This window comes from Hesperophylax consimilis, chromosome 22 (assembly GCF_061612785.1).
Source record: "Hesperophylax consimilis isolate HC1 chromosome 22, BYU_Hcon_1.0, whole genome shotgun sequence".
In the NCBI taxonomy this organism is placed as follows: Eukaryota; Metazoa; Arthropoda; class Insecta; order Trichoptera; family Limnephilidae; genus Hesperophylax; species Hesperophylax consimilis.
Window position 1 is genome coordinate 15,260,013 of NC_142857.1, and position 19,979 is coordinate 15,279,991.

The 19,979-nt window shown below is 33.3% G+C and overlaps 1 protein-coding gene across 4 annotated transcripts in view; it reads left to right on the forward strand.

Annotated features, from left to right (window-relative positions):
• Positions 1-920: 920 nt before the first annotated feature.
• The window catches only part of LOC149412893 (tetratricopeptide repeat protein 28), a 188,335-nt gene continuing 169,276 nt past the window's right edge, over positions 921-19,979 (forward strand). For all 4 annotated transcript variants that reach the window (XM_089645301.1, XM_089645303.1, XM_089645302.1 and 1 more), the window contains exon 1: positions 921-1,250. The gene's annotated coding sequence lies outside the window, so the exon portion shown is untranslated. The remainder of the gene's footprint in view (positions 1,251-19,979) is intronic.

Sequence of the window (19,979 nt, forward strand, 5' to 3'; positions counted from 1 at the left end):
TCCTTTAAATACTGGGGAAACCAGAATAACATGCTGTAAGCTAAAGAAAAAAGTTAAATTTAATAAATGAATCCGAAAGCCAAAAAACTTCCGTCTTTACTAACTACTTTAAGGTTTAAAAAATATGGCATATATTTTTTAAAGACTAACCAAAATCAAAGATCCTCCTAAAATAATAAAATTACGCGGACTCACAAATTGTTTTGATGTAGTTTCCTTCACAACTTTATCATTAAAATTAAAAATTTACCATTGTAAGTAAGTACCTACCCACCTATAAATATGTGTATACCTTTATAGGAAATGGGTAAAGGAAAACAAATCATGAAAGAAAATATATACGTTTCCGGAAGTAGGGTAAAAATCGTATTATAACTCGGTCTGTCCCCCTCATCTCCGTGCCCTGTGATGAATTTGAGTTAGAAAAGCTCGTCCGGCCGCAAATATATACACAAAAAGCCACCACCGACCAGCGACCAGCGAGCGGAGAGCGACGAGCTGCTACTCCGAACCGCACTTCGCAGGCACCAGCCACCGGCCACCAGTCAGCTCCACAAGGCGAGCATAGGTATTCCAACTTCTTGCGGCCGGCATATTTTCAAGGTCAAGCTGGGGTCACATTCCAATATGGCCGCCTCGCGCGCATGCGCAACAATCACTAAGAAAGAGACGAAGATACTCTCCCGTACACACCACCCACAAATAAAATAACAGTAAAATGAAACATCAACAAAAGGCCAAATTATTACTATAAAACAATTGTTGACATTTATAGTGATGATATGTTTCTTTTTGTGAGGTGTTGTTGTTTTAGTATCACTTTGGTGGTCGGTATGTTTTAGTGTGTGCGCGCGCAGTGCAGATGGCGGCTCCGCGCGAACGTCAGCTTAGTCCGGAACGAAGTTTTCGCGGGAGCGGTGGTTGTCGGTCGCGTAGCTATTTTTTCAAGTTTCTCTAAGATTCTTCGGGGTTTTGATAACGAAAACCATGTGTAAAAAGTCATGGGATTGATAAAAGATCAATTTTAAACTAATCCCCCGCAATTAGAGTGCTGTTAGATTGATTTAAGAAGTGTTTTAAAACTTATTTTGAAGCTCGCAGGTTTTCCGTGATGGTGAAACAATGTTGGATGGTGGCTTTCGAGGCGTCCGGTGTGTGCGTTGCTTCAGCTCTTGATGCCGGAGATCTGCAATATATTTTCGCCGATTCAGCCAGTGCACCATTTCTTGTGAATTAATGCAGTTTTCCCAGTAAGTACCCCGTGCATTTCTTCTGCCAGCATTCGCCATTGAAATGGCAATGCAGCGTCAACACTCAACATTCCTCGGGAATGTGAATAAAAAAATCTTGTTTGGAAATCCAGCAATAGCTGGAAGTTGATACTTCTGCAAGTACATTTACGCGTTGTTTCTTACGTAACATGTCTTCGTAGGGGGATGCAATAAAATAAATAAATGTTAATGTGTAATGAAAATATTATGATAATTATTTTGCATATTTGACACATTATGCTCATTCGGCATTTTGACGTTTAAGATCACAACAAATCATCATTTACATTCTTTTAAGCTTGCTTCTTGCGTTCATAATTATGGTACCTATATGAAATATAGGCATATTATTATATCTAATTATTTTCCGTCAATCTTTTCTGTAAGCCTGAACCGAAAAACTTAAAAATATTTTAAACAAGATAAATATCGCGCTTTGCACTCTGTGCTGTGTCTTGTATTTGTGTTCTATATTATACTTATAACTTCTTATCAAAAGTTAAGTAACTAAATGAAGGATTTCACAATGCACATATTTCATGTCAATAAAAAATAATTTAAAAAATGGTATTAACTGTAGATTTTTTCACTGAAGCTGCCTAATGAGATCTTGTGATATTGGTTTATTTAAAAAAAAAACTGTAAATATACAAAAAATAGGTACACGCTTGAAACGCAAATTAAAAAATGTAGTAATTAGATAATAAAAAGAAGTAAGTATTTCAGTTTCCAGAAATGGAAAATAATACGTTATAACAGTTATATTGTTAAAATTTAAACCGATTGTTCACTCAGTAGTCATTGTTATTGATGCGAAAGTTTTAAGGTTAGTTTTATCTTATTTAACCCAAAATATGAACCTAAAATAGGTTTTTAGGTTCTTAGATTGAATTTAATTAAGAAATGAACAGAAAAAATAGCTTAACAAATAATTTTTATTATCATTATGTTAAAACATTCCGCGAAGAAAAGATGTCAAATTATCAGTTTTTAAACGAAATAACAACTAAAATGCACTATTTTCAATTTCAGAAAACTGAAATACGTACTTCTCATTATCATATAACTGATACAAAGTGTTTTTAATATAAAATGTGCGTACCTTACAGAACCTTTCTAATATTGAAAAAAACTGTCTAAAACTTAATGAAAATTTATCGTTTGAAACATCCAAAAATGTGTGCAATAAGCACATTTCTTTAGGCAATAAGCCTAAAGAAATTTTCTATCAAACAAACTTCATATAGGTACAATGAAACTTTAAACCTATTTATAAATATATTTAAAAAAATTATAATGCAGTATTTTGCATTACTAATTTAGATTTACTCAGGACAGATGAACAAACGTTAAGCTAAGAATATGTAGTTGGCGGTTCCATTATAACTCAACACAGTGACAATTCAACACACCTTTACAAATTGAAAAAAAAAATTTAAACCTAACCTAACCTCACCTACATAACCCAGTTAATATTTTTTTTTGTTTCATCACTTTCCATGAATTTATATAACTTTTTAAAGATGTGATGAATTATTATTTTGATGATTTATCCGGTCACCGTAGTGGGCATATCCTTGTTAAATCTTTATTTAACATTTTGGTTACTACCTAAGTAACTTGCAGAAGATACGTCTTTGTCCAACGATAGTTATGTACACATTTTCAGAATATTTTTTTATAATCTTCATTTTTCCAATTCATGACGTCAAATCCTAAAAATCGTACTTTTTATTGGTATTGATTGTAAGTTATGAGTGCAGGCAGGTGCATTCAATGTAGATATATATACACCTGCAAAGCGTTTTCGTGTCTTGCGGCTTTGGAAGAGTTCAATGTTGGACGGATACCACTTATTCATTTCAAGGTTAAGGTTTTAATGATAATCTACTTATCTCGTATTGTTAAATTTAACCATTACAAATTACTGAATACTGTCTATAGTATTTATGTATTGCTTCTCATAAAATATAAAGAATAATTTTTCACATTTAAGTTAGATACATTTTTATTAGATATTACTAATTATTTTATTAGATATTATTAATATCGTGGCTCATCGGTTCCAGCTTGAATCTATCAATTAGTGCAGATTTTGTAGTTTCCGGCAGCGAATGATAATATCGCATTCCTTTATTTAGTAAACTACAGGATTTTTCCAATAAGAGGTGTTATTTTGATATTCAATCGTAAAAAATCAATGGTTTCGTTGCTTGTGTGGCACGTAGCGCCGTCTTGTTGAAAGTAAACGTTGTCCAGATCAATACCATCCAATTCCGGCCATGAAAAATCATTAATCATCTCTGGATAGCGCAATCCATTCACCGTAACTGTTGCTCCAGCCTCATTTTCGAAAAAGTAATTTCCAATGACTCCGCTGGACCATAAACCGCACCAAACAGTCACACGTTGAGGATAGAGAGGCTTTTCAACAATAAATTTTGGGTTTTCCGAGCCCCAGATGCGACAATTTTGCTTGTTGACGAAGCCACCGAGGTGGGAATGGGCCTCATCACTCAAGATGATTTGCATTTGATTCACTCAAGTGAATTTTAATAATTTCAATGCGTTTTTGAAGCGGGTATTGTACCATTTTTATTAATGGCGTAGTTTTTGCTTGTCAAATGTCAAAATTACAGCTTCAAAAGTAACTAACATCTACCGAAATAGCGGGCTATTTAAAATAACACCTCTTATTGGAAAATCCTGTATTTTGACTTTGTCCTTTTTTGGTAGCCTTATTTCATTGCACGTTTTATGTTTGTGAATATCCTTGTTGTATTTAATTTTGTTTGAAAAGTATTTCGGTAATAGGTTATTTATTATTGTATGCATAAATATCATCGCGTTTAAAGTCAGCATCTGTTTCACTGTTTCGATTTATCTTGTGATTAAGTATGATTTGACAGATGTAAAATAATAAAACTAAAAATATATTAAATTAACGGTTGAGGATTCAAAATGCAATAAAATTTAGCGCAGAATTTCAACGCGCGGTTGTTAGCGAAACCCATTTCATCTTTTAAGAACTTCTTTTATTTTCTAGGTAGGTGCACTTTGTGCAGATGTTTGAACCAACTTATTATTGACGATTCGGAATGCGTAGTTTGTTAAGTAATAATTATTGACTCCTCAGATTGGTTGTAAGGTCCGTCAACTTGCTAATCAACATCTCTACTCACAGCGTTTAATCAAAATTATGAAATTCTTTGTCACAATCATCAATTTCACTAATATTAATATTATCAACAAAAAGTAATCAATTGATCAAGTTTTTAATCTTTTGATGATTAGCGATTTGAATATTTGAAAACCACAAAAAATAGATTATTCACGAAATTATTAACTTTGTGATAAAATTTTTTAACATTTTATTTAAACATAAAAATAACGTTACTAAATACTCGTAAATGTAAATTTGTAGATTTATTTTAAATATCATGAAACATGATAAAGTGATATAAACACAAAATGGTTGATTAAAAAAAAAACTAAGACATTATTTATGTATATTCATGCAATAATTGAATCTTTACTCTGTACCTACCTATATCAAACCTCCAAGAAACGTAATTTTCACTTCAACATGGGTCAATTCAATTGTTTCACAGAACTTAAAAATTAATCAAATTTGAAAGTTATTACACATGTTCTGAGAAGGTTTTTGTTAAAAATCCCATATATTAACAAAACGGATTGAAATCTTTAGAGCACAGGCGTGAGGTGGCAATTCCGCCCTTGTTCTATGGGTATTTCGATGGAAGATGCTCCGGAAAACTAGCATCAGTTCGGGAAACACGCAAAACGCGCACCCAACTATTTATTGTACACGGTTAATATTTGTCACATAAAAACGGGCTATTTCTGCGACTTGTTCTGGAGTTCAATAGCTATGCTATGGAACGGCATTCAGGTCTGTGTTTCCTCCCTCCTACAATATATCTCGTCAAGACCCATGTTCGTTCCTTTCTCTCCTCAAAAATATCACCGCAATGATGACATAGGCTCCGAGGTAGTTAATTTAGGCGGAGTTTCAGGAGCGGCGTGAAAACCATTGCTAAAAAAAGATTTAAAGATGATTGAGATTATTTATTTTCACTACACCATAAAGGTTGTTGTTTTTATCATTTTTTCCTGAAGGAGCGGTTCATTATCTTCCACCAACAGAACGCAAGACAACGCTGCATAGCAGCAAACAGCAAATCTCCACCACAGTACCTCACCCCACCCATCTATAAAAGGGATTTTAAATCAGGTTGTAATTCATACGGCTGATTACCATAATTAACCATTAAGTATGTGCGTGAAGATTTCCAGGTAGAGCGGGCACGGGCTAGAGCATTCCGCGGGACGCTAAATGTGTTTTATTGCGCATTGTGCCTTTGTTCTGGGTGCACTTTTATTTTCACCCAGACTCGGATACATGCCCGCCAATGTCAACCACTGATTTGTAAACTGAAAGTTCGCCAAGACTTCGGGAGATGGTTGTATTGTTGTTAAAATATTGATTACACAACCTACCTATTAACCTTGTTAATTTTTAGCACAATTTTAGTAAAATTTCTTCTGAGAGCGTTTTTTTATATTGTGAGAGAGAATTATACATAAACATTGAGAAATGTTTTAAAACTCATTGAAATAATATAATTCATGCATTTGATCTCCACATTTTAACTATCATTATTATAATTTTACGCCTTTTTAATGTCAACATTGGCGATCAATTATGTAAATTAACGAGGATTTATCGAAATTATATGAAAGGTGAAAAATATTTGATTTCCTTTTAATGTTTAAAATTCTTAACTTGAGTTTGGACTGCCCCGACGCTATAAATTTGGCGTCGTTATGTACCCCCAAAGCACACTTGATGGAATATATTATTTCGCAACTATTATTGCGAAATAATATATGTTATTACATCGTGTTCAATTCTATTAGGGAGAGAATACATAGACTGGGAAGTGAACTAATAGATGTCGCTTATATTTTCGATATATCATTCGATTTGTCATATTTTTTGACACATTCAAAGCCGAATTTGTTCAACACTTTTTAGTTAGTGTAAACAACGAGTAATCATAATGTATGTATACGCGTAAGTATTCACAATATCTTTAAGTGGGGAAATTTTAAGGGTTCTAAGTCAGTGTGATTATAACTTAACAAGTATGGTGTATTTTATCCTTTATTTAACAAAAATCTTTTTATTTATGTTATACTGTTGGTTCAATATAATTTATAATCGTTGTGTAGTAGTCTAATGGGGCGATAATATATAAATTGTCTTATTCTATTTTTATAAATATTTATTTATTTATTTGTTCACGCCCAATTAAGGCTTTTACATATGATACAATTAAAAATACATTTGATATAATCAGAGATTAAGTGAGACATTAAGTGAGGCTGTAATGGAGCTCTTGGTGACACGGTCATACTGGCTTATCATATAGATTAAAAACCCTATAAAAATAATTGGAATTGTCTACTTTCGCATATATTCCATAGTCAAGACAATAATTAAATGCTTTCCCAATTTTGGGAATATTGACGTATTGGAAGGAAATTGAAAAATAAAAAAAAAACGCATTTTTAATCTATGTCCCTTTACAATTCGTGAGGCTGGTACAAACCGTTTTTTTAATAAATTGTTCTTATTATTAAAAATATCGTTTTTAACCGTGTTTTTAATTCAATACATTATTAAAACTGTTTTTGTTAACAATAAATAACAATATTTTTTCTTACCGTGTTTTAACGCAAAACTTTATTAAAGAATACGCTTTTCTTTCTGTATTTTTAACACTAAATATAATTTAAAATACACTTTTCTTACCGTGTTTTAACGCTACATGTAATTAAAAACACATTTTTCTTACCGTGTTTTAAGGCTTTAAATGATTAAAAAATATTTTTCCAACAGTGTTTTTAACGCCGTGGATACAGCACGATATAAGCGCACATATTCAACATTGTTTACCAAAGTTACCTATTCTTAGTGTCCGTATTATTATTACGTTTTAATTAGTGTACCGTGTTAAATATTAATTTACTTTTTAATCTGTAGGACCTTTGGGCATTGTTGAAATTTTTAATTACATACCAAATATTGCTCTGTAACGGCCGTGAAGGCAGACTATCGCTTCTAGGAATTAGATTACGTAGCATTGGGCAGAATGATATTATCAAATAGGTGGTACCAACATTACTCTTTTCGTAAACCCTGTATACATTATTCAAATACTTTTTTTAATGCACGTTTTACCAGGTTCGCTACAGTCCATTTTCTGTCCCAAAAAATAGCAGGACATAATTTTAGTTTTATTTAGCTTACCCTTTTAAACAGTTTTTTGTTGTTTTTTATTACTTATTATGCTTTTTAACAAATTTAAAGTATGATGCCGTAAATATAGATCAATTAAAACAGGGTAAATAGATGGTGAAATCAGCAAGTTTTTAAAAATTGTCGGAATTATTTCAGTGACTTCTTTTTAAACCGTCCTTGAAAACTTTAAAAAATTTGCAATTCAACGCACTTTGGGACTCAACATTTTTTATGGCGCAATGGTATTAGCTCTGTCTACAGTCGCTTTTTGTATCTACAAGATTTACTATTCAGCTAATTATAAAAAAAATCAAGTATGTATCTCAATGATTCATGTCTGTACACCAAAAAATTTAAAAAATCACAACTCGAAGAAGAAACAAAATCACGGGAAATTCATGGGGGTGATTTGGGTACCCCTGGGGGTGCTCTACCTTTGGACTATCGCTTGACACTATTTTTTGGGACGACCTTTATATTAAAAACTAATTTTTAATGTTTTTTATTGAAAAAAAGATAAATTATTTATATTTACATAACAGCCAGTTTTAACACTGCCATGTCACCTGGACACGTCGCATTTAAAAATAAATATACATCTAATTTATATTTATAAGCAAAAGCTTTGTAAGAAATGATTTTCCGAAAAAAATATGTTTTGTGTGTAGCTGTATCTTTTTAAAAATATTTGTACTCAATCTATAATACTTGTCGCCATTATTTTCTTTTTTATGGTAAACCGCACAAGAGCCCCAACTGATTCTAACCGTCTGAAGCCAGTGAGACTATGGCACCCCCAATTGGGTTATGTTGTGAGGCTGAAGGTAGTGGGGAGGGAAGAGGAAAGCTTTTCAGGTCCGGTCACCAAACACGGCCAAAGCCATTTCAAGCAACGCTTCAATTCTGAACAGCGATCTTATTCCAGAGCGATACTGAAAGCATCTTCAACTCTGGAACGTGCCGCAAGCATACTATGTACATATTATTTTAAAAGAGTAAATTGTGAAATTAACTTAAATTAATCGAATAAAATTTACTGGGATTTGCCGGGATTTGAATCCACGACCTCCAGCTTGCTAGTCGAGAACCTTAATCTTCGACAACGGAGGCTGTCAAATATTCTTAATATCTTTAATTATCATTTTATATAATTATTGATTTTAATATCAAAATCAAATTAACAATTGATTGACGGTACAGTGACATCAACGAGCGGTAAAGACCGGATTTCAGTTTTCATACATTAGAAGTCGACGCACCAAGTTCAAACAGGGTTTCTGTGCAGTTTTACAAGCCATATCCCTGCGAAGATTTTTACGTAAAATGTACAGCGCCCCATAAAATAGATCTACCATTATTATTATTGGTTAGCGTTGATTGGTTTAGTTGCGCAATACACTTGCTCTCGGGAATATGAAGTAACCGATGGCAATGAAAATATTTAGTTTAATAATGCACCCAGTTACACCGTGTCTATTTAACTTTGGTATGAGCAGAAAGATAGAATGGTTCAAATAAGCGGTGTGATCATAACACGCATTTTAATGTGCTCTATTATTATTTTATTATTATTTTTCTGCTGCTGTCTCCTATCGTAGGTAGAGAACTATCAAGACATAACTTTTATAATTCAAAATTGAATATTTTTGTATTCCCGCAAATGATAAAGCAATCATAGAGGAAGCATCAGCGTTCCGTATTTTTCGATTTGAAAAAAAAGGTTTTGTATTTTATTAGCAGAAAAATTGCGTATCTACTTATTTCTGATTTTTAACGTTGTAAACCTAGGTATGTTACTATTTATTTTATATTATATCTGAGAACTGTTTTAATAATGCCAAAATCGTACATAGTACATCCCGAATGGTTCCATGATATTTCATCAAAATGAAAATTCAAGACACCTTTAAAAAGTGATGAGTCTTTAAAAGTGATGAAACAAAAACAGGGTTTAATAGTTACCTATGTAACCTATTTAACCCAGTTTGTGTTTTATTACTTTTCATTACCATACACCATCCGGAATACACAAAGCAGAAATTGCTTAATTACTAAAAAACAGTAATTATGGTAACAGTGGGGCAAACGGATATTGGGGATTAAGGTAATGACATAGGGAAATGACGTGTCAGCTATTTACCAGGAGTCGCCATCTACTTCGTTGTGCAATACAAACAAAATACGCTAAAATAGGACAATCTGTGGGAATAAGAAAATTCTCTCCATTTTTTTAAAATTTGTTTTAATATTTAAAAAAAATTCAATAATGACTATTCTACCTAATAAAGAATATATTTTCTTTGTAATAAATGTATCGGTGAAAATCCCCCTGTGTGTCCGTTTGCCCCGCTATTACCCTGCTCAATTTAGCGGACTCACTCTAGATCGACGCAGTTGAGTAAACACTATAAACATAGGAATTTTATTGAAATTATGCCACTTTAATCACTTCCCTTAATGTTATGTTTTACCCCAATAGCCTTACTAATAAATGTGATGAATATTTTATACAGTTGATAAACACCTTACTAATAAAAAACTGACATTTAAGGCCCATAAAATAGTTCATGGAAAGATATACATTGTTTATAGAATCAAAGAGGGTTGTTTATCTGTTGTAAAAACTTGAAATTTCTTATCGAATTTAGAAATTATTCGAAGGTATTTTAAATGTGCCATATACTACTCGTATTTTTCTTTTTGAAACTGTCGTAAATACAATTCCATTTTAGAAAATACATATGAAATTACCTTTTAAATTGGAATTTTTTAATTTCTAACATGAAAAAAGTAAAAAAAAAACATACATTTAGTTGAAATGTCGAAAAAATTGTAGAAACTAAGATATTTTGAAAATACTTTCCTTTCGTTAAGAGATTCTCAAAGAAAACTGTCGATTCACTTTATATTTCAATGATTATTTAAAAATGTAAAAATAACATGTCAAAAATAACTTTTTGAAGACGGGAACCTCATGTGTCATTCTGCCATAATGCAGCGTTGCCAGTTCTTTCGCAGCCAGTCAACATTTTTAATTTCTAATAATTCGAAACAGAAATTGTTCCGTTTTTATTCAACGTGGAACTAAAACGCCGTTCAACGGTTGGGAAGTGTTTTTTTTATTAGTAAGGCTGTAAAAATGTAACCCTTGTATAAATACGCTATAAAACCTTAGATTTACGGTACGATCTTTGCAATAATTACAAGTCGACCCGTCCGACTGTATGAGCATCCTATCCACTGAGTAGTCAACCACCTCTAACAGTAGAATCGTAACTCGTTGAAAAGATTCTTAGTTTTAAGTAGTTCTAGTTACGGCATTAATTAAATATCACTGCCTCACTTCCTAAATGTATTCGTTTCAAGATTGATATAAATACATTCATCACTACGGTGGGTACCTATTCTTCCATTCTCTTCTTCGTCTCGCTCTTACAGTTATAAATCATCTTCTACGCGTTCTTCGCATTCCTCGTGATCATATTTCCATTCAATTTAATCTACTATCGTCTTTCCTTAGCCGGCTTTACCCCTCCCTCCCCCCCAACCTCCCACTTCACAGCCTACTCGTAATCTCGTGTAAGATTTAAGGTTCGTACTTACATACTTCGTGATAATTAAAATTATGTGAGAAGATATAATTTGGGAGATTGTAATATGTAGAAGATTACCTACAGCAGCAGCGTAGTAATCTTTTGGGCAGTCGCCTGGGGGTTCTAAGCCCAAGGACCCTGCGCTAAGGTATCAAAATAAATTGTTGACACTATTGGCAGGTGACGCTATTACTACAGGATTGGCACGATTTTCCCTAAACCAAAAAAAACCGCGAGTTTATTCGTGTTTTTTTTTTTTACTTTAAGATAGTTTTTCAAAAAATATAGATACTAATGAAAAAAATATTTACAATGTGAGTTTTAAAGCCATACTTTTTCATTTTTACTATGTACTATACATACATACATACTGGTACATACTCATTAGTGTTACTAATTGTGATGTATGGTAAAAAGTTGGGTATTCAAGCGATAGATGGCACCAGGCAGAAAGCTTACTCCAGAGTCCGACAGATATCACTAGAGTGTAGCAAATTGCCTGTGGGGTATCCTTGTCAGACTTCAAGCTTGCAGAAGCAGAGAATTACCAACCCTCGGGTAATGAACAGTGTAGCTAAATCCAGACTTATATTTATTGTAACGTAAATACACGAAATTATTGTAAAGAACCTTTTACTTAATCAAGAGTTCCCAACACAGAAATCTGCTAGTAAGCAGAGATATAACACTAATGTACTAATTTTAGGTGATGAAAAGTAAAATAAAAACACTACGGCAATACGAAATATTCATGAGAAAGAGAGTGTATAACAACGTTCTCCTTACACTCCTTTCTTCGTTCATTCGCTCTACATCCCCAAACCATATAAGCGTCCCTTTCTTAATCTTACTCATTAGGTTTATATTTTTTACACGATAATACATAGTTTTAACACACATTCTCGTCAGGAATCTACATTTCTACAGCATTCAGTCAGAAACCCGTCGCGCTCTCGGAGCAGTTTGACGTGATTGGTCGAATATTGCTCAAACCAGAAACACCTTTTGTAGTTACACCTCCTAAATATAGTTATTTATTTTTTCTTTTCGGCTTAGGATCCCCATTTTTTTTAGAGTGAATGGAAGTACTTAATATAATAAACATAATTAACGACATATAAATATAAAAATATAATAAAAGAAGCCTCGGCAAAACATGGTATAATCATTATCACACGCATTACTTATTCACATATAGTGAGCGTTTTATTTCATAAATTATTGTAACCCTTTCTGGGTCGTTCGTTGATTGCTTTATGCTTCACACAAAGATATAAAATTGTTTCAATATCTTTGACTTTGAGTCGATTGCAGGTTCGATTCCTGCGCAGTGATCCTTTGAGATATGAGCGCTGCCATATTTGGTATTGTAATGTGCATTGTTAAATTTGATACACATTGCATAAATGCATTTACAGCAATGTTGAGGACAACTACTGCAAAACAAATAAACCTTCCTATACGTAATTACTTCAGAATTAAATAAAACACTATCAGGTAGAAATATAAAAGTCAAGAAGGAATAACAGTCAATAGTTGAATAAAAATAACATTAATTATGATCCTGTCAGGCCTAATGGAAAGTCTACTATTTAGAATTACGAATAACGACACACATTAGATAGAGACAATAGTTCCTTAAGGGCTCATTCAATTGGGCCAACAAATCACGGTAGTTGTTCTGAATTAAATTGCGATAGCGAAAACTAAACCCTTTGTCCTCGCATTCTCCCCTTCGTCTCCCCGCTTCCTCCTTAACCTTTCCTTACCGGTGCCGTCAACCAAAACCTCCTAGATCACAAGGCCTGGACACTCATTCAAAGCAGCCTCCTAACTTGTATGAGATTCTGCAAAAAAAAAAATTCTTTCAATTTATTCTTATTTATTAAAACATTTTTAAATGTTTTATATTTTAAAATTTTTTTTTGGAGGATCGCATACAAGTTAGGAGGCTGATTTGATTCACTGTCCCGGCCTTGTAATCTAGGATGTTTTGCGTCAACTGAGTTGACATCATATCTTATTATTTTAATATAATTGGCTGAAAAATATCTATCTTTATGTATGTTTAAAAATGTGCGGTGAGAAAATGAAGATAATATTGGTAGTTCTTAATCGAAGTATGATACAGTTAAATATGACCGAAGGAGATTGGGTCCCGTTAGCTCAGTTGTAGAGCGGTTCCCCGGCAAGGCAAAGTTTCAAATTTTCGTTTAAGAATCGCTAATAATATCTTTAATAATTAAATATCACAATTTGAAGTTTTATTTACTAAGTTATTAAAAAAAAATGTATTTATATTTTTCATTTCAACAATAATGTCAATGCCATTCATGGAAACTGACTGCTCAAGGGCTGAGCATTGCGTCTGGGTCCCACCCAGGCATCGTGAGTTCAATTCCTCGGTTGGCTAAGTTCTTCACCATTACACGACCAACATTTACCTCTTACTTTGATGGCAGTAGGAGATTTAGCCATAGCCGACTCCTTCCTACTCCCAACACAATACAAACCGAAATGTACGTAATATATGGCCGCGGTTCGCTACTGTTGCTGATGCTTGGCAAAAACATGCAATTTTAGTAGGGTTTTTAGGAGAAAAAAATTTCCCTACCGAGAAAATACATGGTCTCTAAGTCTATAATAGCCAGGTAAAATTTAAAAACCTGTTCTATTTTGTATAAAGAACATTAACTTTAAATTCAGTAAATTTAAATGATTCACCAAACACCTCACGGAAAGTAAGAATCTAGAAAATGAAAAAAAAACATCATTACACGCTATATCGATGTACCTACTTTTTGTATGTTTGAAATTATTTTCATTTTATTGATGAACATAATATAGTAAACATATAACAGCAAAAATAAAACTCGCAAGTTATGAGACGTCTCCAAGTGCGAGATTCTGGCACAATTATTTGTATCATCTCAATTCAGAATTGCCATAAATATACGATGGTGGTAATTATAATGAATAATATTAAATGAGTGCTTAAAATGTTATACACGTATAACAAATGTTATAGGGCCCGTATATCAGTCAGTCCCTATCCTCGCTATGAGAGATATTTACTTCTGAGCCCTGTTAAGATTACAGGCCGTTTTTTTTGCTTGCTAAGGTGGTATCCCCGGAATCTAGGTTTGGGCATACCATCACTGCATGGCGGTCTGCCAGTGGTAATGGACCTATATTTCGTCTGCGTTATCGATAAGTCAATTTTTCACTGTTATACGCCGCGTTACACACGGTGTCCGGAAACTCGTGGAACAAGCTGGAATCTTGTTGATCTACGTCACATTTGGAGTCGATTTTACGGTAAAATTATTTGCTGATTTGTGCCCTAATTTTCGCGCTAATTGAGTCCGAAGTTGTGTACTTTTTGTCGAATTTGAAAAAAATCTTAGCTTCTGTATATCGTGTATTTTACACCGTGTTTATAAGTAAGCAGGCAAATGTACACTTAAGGCCGTTGTTCCCAACTTTCGGAACGATCAATCTCGGGCTCCGATCAGCCAAGTGATTTGTACAGTAACGTTCAACTCGCCTCTTTCCAAACATCTTTACGGTTGATTATCTTAAGTGGCCCTGCCCACTTTCATAGACAAAAAAATTACATCAAAGTAAAAACTTTGAATTTTAAATTAATATTGACGAATTAATTATTGTATTTATTATTAATGATTATATTTTTTTAAATACTGTAACATATTAAACAATATTTTAATTTTTTTAAAACAAACTTATGTAATATGTTAAAAATAAAGTGTTAGTTTGACTTTAATGCCACTGTGTCTTGGCGTCACGAATATTTTTCACTCTGTCGACAATTTTTATAACTATTCATTTACTGAGGCAGGCTTAATCCAGTAGTTTGGCTTCCTTAAATTGGTTGATCGCTCAGTCGTCACGTTTCCGTTGGAAAGAGATTAGTTGTGCATATGAGTAGTTTTGAGCCAAAATTTTGGCTCAACTGTTGATCAGTAGGATTGGGAACAACGGCCGTTAGTCTACTGCTTCGTAGCACGCGGAATTTTCTATCACCGTAACGTAAAGGAAAGGTTAATCTCCCTTTCGTGTCTCCACACCCCCTCCCGCGTCTCCACGCGTCTCTCCCCGCGACCGGTCTGGTCGGTGAGCTAGAGGAGAGTGGAGACATTGAAGAGTGATGGATGAGGCGGTCGGGCCCGCCGACGCGAACACCGTCACGGAGAGGTGTCAGCCGGTGTCAAATGCTGGATTCGATTACAATGAAGGTACACGCTTGATCTGTGAATGTAAAAACGCTTTGCATACCTGCGTAGGTACCCAATTAAGTATCAGGTGTGATGTGTGCATCTAAAATGCTGTGCTTTTAAATGAGAATGGTTAGGCAGGTGCATTGTTAAATTTTTATATTATTATTTGTCATTTTTAGGATTTGCAAATCCCGCGGGACTGGGATAGAATTTAGAGATCCCGAAATCCCGCAAACCCGCGGGATTACATTTTGCTAAAATCCCTGATTGTGGGATGCAGGGTTGCGGGATGTGGGATTGCAAACCTTAGTTACAACAAGTCGACTCGTCTAAGGACGGGTTGTTTCGGAGAATTTGAACAATTCATCAAATTTCAATGTTCATTTTCGGGTTCTGTGAAAGACTTATTCAAGTTCTGTTTTTATATCATTGTAGGCTAGTTGCTTGACAAAACTGAAATAAAAACAGAACTTGAAAAAATCTTTCACAGATGTTGAAAATGAACGTTGAAATTTGATGAATTGTTCAGATTCTCCGAAACAACCCGTCCTAAGTATTTTTTAAATGAGATAAATGGTTTAAATTATCGATAAATGACCGGCAGTCGTTATAAGGCATTGGAGAATAAATAGCTAGTCCGTAGCTATGATCTTTCATTGTAGATAAAATAATAAATGGCCGGTCAGTGACTGAGTTGATAAATGCGTTGGGTTCCCACTTAGACGTCGCGGGATCAATTCTTCTGCTGGCTAAGTCCTCCATCATTGCACAAGCAACGTCTAACGCTTCTAACGATGGTAGGAAGAGGAATTACTTGTTGATCAACACATTTCAAATGTAGAATTAAAACAATTTTCTGGTAAAAAATATTATATTGATTGTAGGTACCTACTTCAAAGCTTTCTGAAATCCTGACCCATCTCTTCCAATTTTGTAAATGACAAAATTTTTTTAAATAAAAAAAATAGATATTATAGGTAGACACTTTATCGCTTGTCTGAAATCTTGACAAAATCAGTTCTAATTTTGAAAATGACGTAAATTCAAACAAATTCAAGTTTACTGAACCATAGTTACAATTTACAATCACACACAGATACACCAAAAACCGAAATAAATATGTTTGATGATGTTTTTTTCATATTATATGCCTAATAATTTCTGTGTTTTTGATTTAGAATACCGATTGATTAATTCATTCATTTTATAAAGGACGGGTTGTTTCGGAGAATTTGAACAATTCATCAAATTTCAACGTTCATTCTCGGGTTCTGTAAGAGTCCTATTCAAGTTCTGTTATTATTTCAGTTATGTCAAGCGACTAGCCGATAATGCTATAATAACAGAACTTGAATACAATTTTCACAGAAAATGAAGGTTGAAATTTGATGGATTGTTCAAATTCTCTGAAACAATCCGTCCTTAGTTTAATACATTAAACTTTTCACCTTAATACGATAGCAATAAATATTGAGAACGAAAGTTAATTGCAATTAGGAAACTTGAGGAATGAAGAACTCCAGTGAAAAATATAATGGCTTAAAAATATATACATATTATTATAGATCAATAAACGCTGATTCAGAATATTTTATTACACGTAGATAGAATTTATAAATCCTCATTTAAAAACGGATTAAACTTTATTACATTAAAACCTTTTTATCTGATCAATTTGAAACTTATAATGACCGAATTTCGCACTACAAACTACACTCACTGACGGTCAGACGTAAACTTTCTGACGTACTGCTCCTACACAAAATTATACATGCATCAGTTGATACACCAAACATTTTATCCCAAATTAACATCAATATTCCATCAAGAAAATCAACAAGGAGGATGAACGACATTTTCTATATTAAAGCCTACCACACAAATACAGGATATTTTTCCCCTGCACCGCGAACATTAAGAAATTATAACATTATACATGGCTCTAATAATGTAATAGACATTTTTAATGACCAATTTAAACACTTCAAAAAAAATGTATTACCTTTAATCATATAAAGCTGATATTGTGATGAAACCCTTTATTTAATGAGAAGCAACATTGTACCTACCTAATCATTGTCTCACCAGTACAGGTGTAACAATAACAAATCGTTTATGAACATATTTGTACTTACCTTTTACCCATTCTTATTTGTTATTTACTGCTGCATATTTAGCTTATTCATTTTGTTACTATTTTTTTTTGTTATTATGTATTTAAACATCCATGTTTGTAAATTTAAAGTTGTTATTATGTATTTAAACATCCATGTATGTAAATTCTTGGGCACCATGCCTGTTTTATGTACTTAAATAAAAAAAAAATAAAAAAAAAAAATAAAAAAAAGTACTGTACACACAAAAAAAAACACACCATTTGGTTGGTACGACTAAATCTGATGATTCAACACATCCAGTCTACGTGAGTAATATATTGAAAAAAATATTTACAATAATTGTGAGAATTTTTTTTAAGCCAGAACGAAAGAGAACACAGAACAACAGCAAAAAACATGGTCACGTAGTTTGCCTCCACCTCGTCGAAATGATACCCAGATTTGATGTTAGGGCAAGTCTATCAGTTTGAATGTCTGTGGCTTCTGGGGGTTTTTTCTCTAAACCCCGCCACAAGAAGAAAGGTTCTTTACCTTTCCAATGAAACCAATCAATTAAGAGTTATTCGCGCTTAAACACGACTCAGTATTTCTGACGTACTCCATATTTTATATTTAATGTTTAGAGAGTCAAATTTCTATATTTGATTTATCGCCTTTTTTATTTGATACGGCTTAAGCGAATTGAGTACACTCGGATAAATTTTAATCGCTGCAATTATGGTTTAGCGTTCAAATACGGCAGTATTTCTTTAGTTAATTTAATACAAAGCGGCATAATATCGTCGTCCATCATTTCTTAGTGAATAATATTAATTTAATGACTAATGGTTCATGATTGACTTTCCAAGCAATAAATTAAGACAAAAATCATCGCTTGGAAACCTGATTTTAACCTTTCAGGCTAATTTGTTCGCTTTTGGGAACACCTCATATGGTCTCACAGACATTGTTGTGTCGCTCTTACTGTTATGGTGAGAAATATGATCTAAGCGGTGTTAGAAAGGGAAAACACCACGCTTTATATTCAAACCTAATAGTTAACCACGGAATAATCAAAATGTGAACCTTCATGAAACCAAAGGTTCCGAATGCAATTTGAAAAAAAAAAAATTTTTTTTAATTATTTTAATATGAAACGAAAAAAAGTGAGGTGATACTTACCTTTGAAATACATTTGTCTAGTAAAATAAGTGTATTATATGTTTGTTCGTTATCAGTAATTTTAGTTATAAAATACGTACCTAAGTGAGCATTTTTTTTTATGTAGGTACGCACTCAAAATTTTAATATTTAAAAATAAATTTGTTTTTTTCTAATAATAGAGCTAATTTCACCGCAAGTTGACAGAATGCATTGTCATCGACATCGAGTCTATCTGACGAGTTTCAGCTCGATCGGATATCGGGAAGCGGGTTAATTTTCTCTTCCAAATTTTACATTTATTTATGATTATAAATTCAAATATGTAGATGCATTTAAAAATGTGTAGTTTCTTCATTCCAATAAGGGCACTGTGCATCTCAATGCGAAATCTTATTTTTTGGTTAGATTCTATTAATTTTTTGCTAACTCACTAGTATTTAAAACAATCAAGGGAAGGGTTCTTTGAAAACTTACTTGGAATTTTTCATATCTGAATCGAAAACATAATAGGCTCATCTGCCTCCTTAGCCAACTAATTCCATGTATTTTTGGTTATTTTGTATCTTAACGACATTGACCCACTCAATTTAATCTGTTTAAATCCCACTGTTTTATAAATATCTACATTCCTCGTTTTATGTTTTTTTTCTCTGCTTAATCATCGCTTATAAAGTATTTAAAAATTGCCTTTTACGACATTACGTTGGTCCGAGACTTGTTAATTTTATTACGCAGCTATTTAATTGAAATATTGGAAAGCGATAAATGGGAAACATCGTCTTCTGGGGTAATGAAATCAGTGGGAGATGATGATTAAGTATTTAACAGAGGAATAACTTTAAACTAATGGGGAATGTGCGCATTTTAAACGAGAGGACCACCTTATATAATAATTTAGTATTAGTGGAATAAACAAAAATATATTATGTAGTTAACCCATTCACTATCAATTTATTGGTGAATCGCTTTTTTGTGATATGTGATACTTCGAACTTTCTTCTATTAATAATTTTTCCCGGGAAACATTTGTGGCTAATGATATTGTTGTGTGGTACCATTGGCGTACCTAAGACTTGGGAGTCTGCATTTTGAAGTGGCTTTGGCCTAAGGCTTGGGCAGTTGCAAATAGAAGGGGCTTTCGCCCAAGGCTTAGGCACTGGGCAGTCTGCGAATATAAGGAGCTTTTGCCTAAGGCTTGGGCAGTCTACAAGTAGAAAAGACTTTCGCCTAAAGCTTAAGCAGTCTGCAAATAAGGGGGCTTTGCCTGAGGCTTGGGCAGTCTGCAAAAA